Below are 8,577 nucleotides of genomic sequence, written 5' to 3' on the forward strand. Positions count from 1 at the left end.
TGAGACGCCCTTCTGCTGTTTACGTCCAGATACGTACAGGAGGATAAAAGAAGTGTGCTTTTTTTAAAACTACATTTTAATATTTCTCCGCCGTGTATTTGTTGCCCTGTCTCATCTGGATTAAGCCTTCTGTGTATGACGACATGAATGGACTCAAAGTGGATGAAATGAATGATTTTCTAAAATCAGAGACAGACAAAAGACTGGATGTGCACTTTGTGTGTCCTTTGCTTTGTAAAATCATATTTTCAGCCTGTAATTGGAGAGGTTTTTTTTAGAACAGTTAAAATAACCATCCATCTATTATCTATACCCACTTTATCCTGAACAAGGTCACGGTGGGGGTTGGGGGGTGGGGCAGAGGGGTCTATTACAGGTCGACAGTCCATCACAGGGCCTAAACTAGTATTCTCAAAAAGGTGCACAGAGAAGGAATCAGCATGAGCAAGAAATAACAGTGCAAAATACAACTTTCAGTGATGCTTAAATATCAAATAATATTATATCACTACCACATAGGTCACAAGTCAAGGTGGCCATGTTTCCTGCATAAAGGAAACATTACGGTGAAGACAGAATAAAGGAAAATAAAAGTCGAGATGAGATATTCTGCTCTCCCACTTCAGCACGACAGCAAACCAACGAGGCAGCTCGTTCCCTGACGCTGTCATTCAGACTGCTGCTTTTCAACTGGCTGTGTTGGCGTGTGCTCGTCTCATATTGGACATGCATTGGGACATTTGGTGATTCAAGATATAAAATGCTGTTTTGTGACTTACAATCTACCGCAACCAAGACTCCATTTGGCATTCAGTTATTGAACTATTGTAAACATAGCTCTGACAAGTTTAGCTCTTAAAATAACAAATAAAATGATATAATAAACTCCTAATCATGACATCATTTATATCCCTTGATCACCTCAATAAAAGATTCTCCTCCAGTCATAGTGGTTTACAGCCCATCCCAAGATGGAGTCACGTTTCCTACAAACTTACTTCCATCCGTTAACCACACAGAGGATTTTTTTTTTCATCAGGCAGGCAGAAGGTGGAACAACAACACGATCAGATGTCTCTCCTGGATGCAGTGACTGATGGAAGAAGACTCCCAGGAATGGATGAGGTAGACCAAATGATTTCCCAGGTGTATCGAAGAGAGGACATGTATGGTGTACAGTCTATTACATTCCTGGAATTACCTTGGTTTCATTTTGAGCAGCATAAGAAGTATCATGTGATAGTTTTGCAGAGGAATATGCACAAGATTTAGACTGCTGGACAATTTCATATCAAATGTGTTGATTGATATAAATGCAGGAAATATGATTCACGGAATTTGACAAAATAATCTTATCTCAAAGTCCACTTACTAAGATATATATATATATACTGTATATACTTTCAACCACAGTGAGATGCACAGTGGATCTTAAATTAAAACCGACTTGCGGACGGACGGACGGACGGACTAATTAAATTAAGGAGGCGATGTCTTTTAAATCAGTGTTTTTGCCTTGATTCAGGCTGACAGCAGTCTGTACAATTTGTTATTTGAAATTCTTTCTGGGACTCAGATATCAGTGATCAGATTCCCTCAGATGAAATTGCCTCTGAGTGGGAATACCAAGTCAAAATGGGGATTTTATTTCAGCGACTGCCTGAGGGGAAACTGCATCAAACCAAACAGAAATCACATTGGAGTCTGGGATGACAAATGGAGACCTTGAATAACTGCATTACTGCTATTATATTTGGAAATGGGAGAAATTAATTTTACTGCAATGCAATGTTTCACTTTCTTACAGATCGCATATCCAGCTGCAGATTTGGGTTTGATATAGATCATTTACAATTTCATTAGGAAAACATTTGTTCAGTGTTCTATATCTGTCTGTGTTATCTGCCTGCACAAAAGCACTGAATGTGAACTGAGAGCAGAGACACTGGGGGGAGATGAATCCCCTCCAAACCTAAGGCACATAAAGACGTTCTGCTTTGAAAAATAATTCACGTCTGAAATGTTTTTTCACAAAATGTTCACTTACTTCATTAAATATTCTTAAAGTCTTAAAATCCTGAATCCGTGAATATGTATAATTGTTTTCAAATGATCTCAAAAGTTTAACTGCTATAAACAAGATGTGTTCAGGCATTGTGTCCTGGAGGTTTACGTAGCGGCACTTTAGATGATTAATTAAATGGTCAGTTAGTTGTGACCTCACAAAATCAGGCGAGCACAGAAAAACGTCACCTCCTTCAACAGATGAAATGATGATTATTGTGACGATGACGCTCCAGTACGCCTGTTACTGGTACTGTCCAACAGTCATATACGTTGTTGATAAAAAAGCTTTCTGATATCAGCAAAACCTACTGTTAAATGTAATGCCACTGTTTACATCTCCACTACATTTCAGAAGTAAATATTCTTATTCCACTCATTTTATTTGACTGTTTTAGTTAGTGGTTCATTTGAAGAGGAAGATTTTCCATCCAAAATATGTGATGGTCTATTTTTCTCCATTAGCATGGCTGCATGGCAGTTTTATTGAACTATTTATATGTATGCACCATGTGAGCATAAACTAAATATTGAGTTTTAAAATTTGATTCTCATAAAGAATCTATTTATGTATCTACCCATCCATCTATCCATCTATCCATCTATCTGTCTGTCCAAAATAAAGTCTTATTTAGTAGTCAAAAGGAGTTCTATTGTTACACTGTTATTTTAGTTTTACATTGATCAAGTAAGGGATCTTCTTCTTCTTCTTGAATAAGTTTTACACATTTCTGACTGGAAGTGAACAAATAGCAGCAACTGAGTCACAGTCACAGTACTGAAAGCAGTTCATGCGTTTACAGTGTGTCTGCAAATACACTCCAGCTCCAACAGGACTGCGTTCATCTGGAATAAAGTCTTATATTTCTATCATTGCTTTGTTTCTAAATGTAATTTTTTTTTATAGCTCAGCAGTCACAAAACTCTCACAAGCTGAGAAATTCAGCGTGAAAGTGGATCAAAATGAAACAGTGCAGCTCCTGATCCCTCCATATGTTTCCATATAGATATCAAACCATCGATTAGGGGAATGCTGTCATCTAGTTGGCAGCGATTAGGCTGCTGGCTTTGGCACCCAGTCAACAACTAATTCACATGCTAATGTCTTCCAGATCAGGTCTCGCCCCCAAACTGGTTCTCCTTATTGACTTGATTCCCTGATTGGACAGATGGCCACCTTTCAATATCACAGACGTCTGTTTGTATTTAGGCTGGGGGGTGCAGGCAAGGGGTTGTCAAGAAGGGGGGTGTGAGGATTCCCAAGCTTATGAATAAACAACAACAATCATCGAGATAAACAACAACATTATCTGGCGTCTGAACCTTGACGACGATCCATTATGGCCATTACTGTCACATCATGTGCTACAGTTGGCTTTTAATTGCTGTTATTTGCTATAGAGAATGTGGTGGGGTGTGTGTGTGTGTGGGGGGGGGGGGTTTCAGACACTGTATCAGTCGACGCTCTTAATTGATTTGTCCTCGTGCTTGCCAAGACCGCAGTCAATACAGTCGAGTGCACTGAAACCTATCAAAGCGGAGAGAGGAGTGACGGCACGAGCGCTGAGGACGGAACAGCTGCAGTTTGTGGAAAGAAAAAGAAAACGGGCACAAAAAACGAAGAAAACACAGCATCTCCAATCCTCCTTCTCCTCCCCCCTTCTCCTCCCCCACACTCAGCTCTGCCTCACCTCTTGCTCTGCTCTTCCTCTCCCCGCTCTCATTCTCCATTTTTGTGCCTGGCAGCAGTCTTTCTCAGGAGACTTTCTCTGCAGTTGTGAGAAGAATGTCAGTCCTGTGTAGTTAGAAGTGTATCTGCTTAGATCTGTGTGTGTGTGTGTGTGTGTGTGTGTGTGTGTGTGTGTGTGTGTGTGTGTGTGTGTGTGTGTGTGTGTGTGTGTGTGTGTGTGTGTGTGTGTGTGTGTGTGTGTGTGTGTGTGTGTGTGTGTGTGTGTGTGTGTGCCTATACGAAAAATGTCCCCTGGATGTGCTCATTAGCAAAACACAAGTGTGTATGGCTCCCCAGAAAAAGGCATTCTGGGAACTGCCACTGTCTATTTCAGCTTTGTGAGTTCTTAAGCAACTAATGAACAGATTCAGGCATGAGCACAGGGCACATCTTTGTGAGGACACTCATTTGCATAATGCATTCTCTTGTTTCATAAATCAACCTTAACCATCACGATTTTGCGCCCAAAACTGATTTGAACTTGACCTCCTTATCGAGGTCTGAAGCCTCACAGAGTTTTGAAGGCGTGTCAGAAACCTAAGACCTGCCAAAATGTCCTCACTCTCCCAAAATGTCCAAACTCCTAATGACTAAAACTGAAGTGGGTCCTCATAGAGATAGACTTTAAATACACACACACACACACACACACACACACACACACACACACACACACACACACACACACACACACACACACACACACACACACACACACACACACACACACACACACACACACACACACACACAGAAATTAAGGACTTTGAATGACCTTTCATTCATAACAGTCTCAGAAAAACAATGAGTCGTTCAATATTCTGCAAACTTAATATTCTGATTTGGTTTGTGGATGGACTGAAGCTCGGTGTTGAGGTAAAAGGAAAAAGGGAGAGAAAGAACCCCACCCCCCATAAAAAAGTAGAGTACTGCTGAGGCTTTTACATTAATTCAGTATTCAGTATTAAACACACACAGAGGTCTGCTGGTGGGGTGGAAGAGGCTCTGTATGAAAAGATTTAGTTTTTTCTCACAGCTGGAGTCAGTGTGACTTTCAATACAAAAGTTACACAAGATTTTGCAATTTATAATATTGAAAAGTGATAAACATGATCCCATGTTCTTATATTTGATGTAATATGAGGTAAATTATCTTTATTAAAACAAAATTGTGGTTTAATCAACTTTAAGGGGTTTTACACCGATGTGGTGAGGCAGTTAATCAGCTGTTCAATCCCACCACATCCGGTTCATGGGACATAAAAGGAAACGTACAGACAGGATTCACAATGATGCATCTGTTTGAAACAGAGGACTGAGGTGCTCAGCGGCAGCGCTACTGGTCGAGTCTGCATCAAACCTTGTGATCAGGGCTGAACATGTCTCTGCAGTCAGCAGGAATACTTCACCAGAAGATCTCAGGATCGGTGGTTCAGTGTCTGCTTTTACTTCCCTTAAACATTTTTTATATTCTGAAAACATTTTTTATGAGGTGAACTTTCAGGTACTTATTGCTTCATTTCCTGTTTGCTTCACTCTTTGTGTGATTTGATTGATTATTTTTGTTACAATGTGCTACGGTTGTTGATGCACTTTGTTGTGTAACCATGTTAACAAATGTACTATATACACGAAGAATACTGTGATTATATTAACAGTAGACGTAAATCATTTACATTATTGCGTCAATGACTAAAAAGAAAACTAGCAGAAATGACGCTGTTGGCTCATCGTCCTTATAAATTAACAATGTATGGATTTTGAAAGAGTGGTTAAACTGGACGCAGCAAAGGCATTTTCTATAATTTAACTCTTTAAATAAGCAGTTATCATCACACACTTGTTTTAAATATATGGTCTAGTTCGGGCCTTTAAAACTGCTAGTAGGCTCAGAGGACTGTTGTTAACAACATGCAGTGTTTGACCTTTGGGCAGTACCAGCAACACGCATTTATTCATCATCATGCTAGCAATGATAAACACAAGGTTGACGTTGTGACATGAAGCAGTTTGGTTATCGCATCAAATTACTCGCTGGGTTGAGGAAAAGATTACAGTCACTTACTTAAATAAGTTACATATGATACATGTGTATGTTCGATTAGTTCAATATTTTACGTAAGTTAATTCTCAAATAAAATAAGTTATGTTGACTTTTGTTTTCACACGGGACACGAACAGCAGACTTCTGGGTGGAAGTCCTGTGTGAACCATCATATGACCCCTGACATCTTCTCTTCCTGTATTGTGCTTCGTCACCTGACATTTTCTTCCATTATGATTCCTGTGAAGAAGTCACCATAAATGTAACCTCCTTGTCTCCTGGTAGGTACAGTTTGCTCAGTCTGAACACTGGATCACTGAAATAAACAGGCTATAAATTGGTCACAGCCGACTTATCATATGAGTCGATCTAATAGGTCCATACTAGCACAAATGTGTCGTAATAACCACCTATACTGCTTAGTAGACTGATTACAGTCAAATATCTGTCCTTCATGACAAGAAAACATATCTTCTAATATGAAATTAATGATGAAAACTATCCTAGCTGAGGCCACAATTTTACAAATGCTGTAAAAATTCTAATAATAAAAAGGCTTATTGTTTTGTTCAGTCGAGTCACATACGCTTCATACAAGATTTCCAAAAGCAAAATCAAAGATGTGTCCTGGGATTCAATTTTAGTGCTGCATTTATCTTAAGCTATAGCGTTGCAAAGTATTTTCTTTGCAAAGTATGGGCACTCATAAATATGCATTTTCATGTACAAAAGGAAACAATTTTTACCCAATCATATTTCCACTGTTCAAAACTAATCAGCACAGGGCCACAAATGGAAAAACACTGTAATCTCAGATGCAATAAAACGTTGTGAAATGAACAGAACAGGTGCATAGGTGCACAAAGATAAATATAGCTTGGCTTGATTAAATAATTTCTCTACCTGTCCTGGATAATAACTCATTATGTTAATCACAAGCCCTATTAATCATTTTCTCATTTGAACTGTCAGGAAATGATTGTCGCACGAGGAGACTGTGAAGTACAACGAAAAGATTTGCCTTTCGCCTTTCGCCAAGTCGTGTGGCCAAAAGAATTTGAACGCCAACGCTGGAGCTGCTGCGTTGTGTTTCAGCAGAGCCTCCTCATATCTGGAGCACTAAAAGAGACGAGAGCGATGATAAACGCATTTGCACCAGTAACTCACTCCGGCTGTTAGATCCTGATGGTGCCGTAACACAACAGCACAACAGGAAACATATTAGTAGTAGCCAGGAGAGTGTGTGTCTTTGCATACTGCATACATCCTGTGCGCATGTGTGTGTGTATGAGTGAGTGTGTGGCACCAGGCTCATATATTGTGATTGTCTCATTGTGAAAATGCCCTACTGGGGTGGCCAGCTGTTCTTGTGCCCATAAAAAGGAGGCAGGAATGTCTGGTGGGATGAAGGAGGCTGCAGACACACCAGGAGAGCCACACACACTCGCTTTAGAGGAGCAGATGTAGGACACACACACACATACACACACACACACACACACACACACACACACACACACACACACACACACACACACACACACACACACACACACACACACACACACACACACACACACACACACACACACACACACACACACACACACACACACACACACACACAAGCAGTGCAGCACACACACAGTAGTCTTGCACACGTACACACACACACAAGAACTCCCACAAACACAGACAGACACACATGCTCACATTCAAAAAGCAGAGAAACACACAAAATACAGAGTCACACATGCAACGTCAAACACACACAAAGAACTTCTGCAAAGACACACCCACATTTAAATATACCTGTATGCACATGTGTCACACTGCTTTACACACTTAGATCCAGATACAGACACAAAGACACACACACACACACACACACACACACACACACACACACACACACACACACACACACACACACACACACACACACACACACACACACACACACACACACACACACACACACACACACAGCTGCAGCAGCAGGCGAGGTGGTGGAGGCGTTATCGGTCCATATCTGTGCTTGGAGCCACAGCAGTCTCCAAGGCTGCTATCAGCTCCCCCATTATCTCTGTCTGAGAGTGTGGAGGAGGAGGAGGAGGAGGTGGAGGACAGCGATGAAGCCTGCCCCCCGCCTCTCCACCCCACAAACAACTCCCCCCATAGCTCCTGCGCACGCACACACACACACACACACACACACACACACACACACACACACACACACACACACACACACACACACACACACACACACACACACACACACACACACACACACACATTAACACCCACTCACCACCAACTCGTTAAGAGTGCGGAAATGAAATGTCTGTTCCCTGAATTGGCCAAGAAGCAGAGCTTTGCAGCTGTGGCTCAAGTTTGGTGACTATGGTGGGCATCCAAAAACAAGAGGAGGATAAGAAAGGAAAAGAGTTGGCATGAACAGGAGAGAAAGAATATAACAGATGATGAAAGAGAGAGAGAGAGACCAATAGGAGGGATGGTAGGGGGAGGAAAAAGAGGGAGCATCCTGCTGCAGCCACCCTTCCTCAAGTCCCAACAACTTAATGGGGAGAGGAGAGGAAAGGAGAGGAGAGGAGAGGAGAGGAGAGGAGAGGAGAGGAGAGGAGAGGAGAGGAGAGGAGAGGAGAGGAGAGGAGAGGAGAGGAGAGGAGAGGAGAGGAGAGGAGAGGAGAGGAGAGGAGAGGAGAGGAGAGGAGAG

This window comes from Brachyistius frenatus, unplaced genomic scaffold (genome assembly GCF_029030835.1).
Source record: "Brachyistius frenatus isolate BFR_SWC_R1_liver_20210118 unplaced genomic scaffold, ASM2903083v1 Contig_335, whole genome shotgun sequence".
In the NCBI taxonomy this organism is placed as follows: domain Eukaryota; kingdom Metazoa; phylum Chordata; class Actinopteri; family Embiotocidae; genus Brachyistius; species Brachyistius frenatus.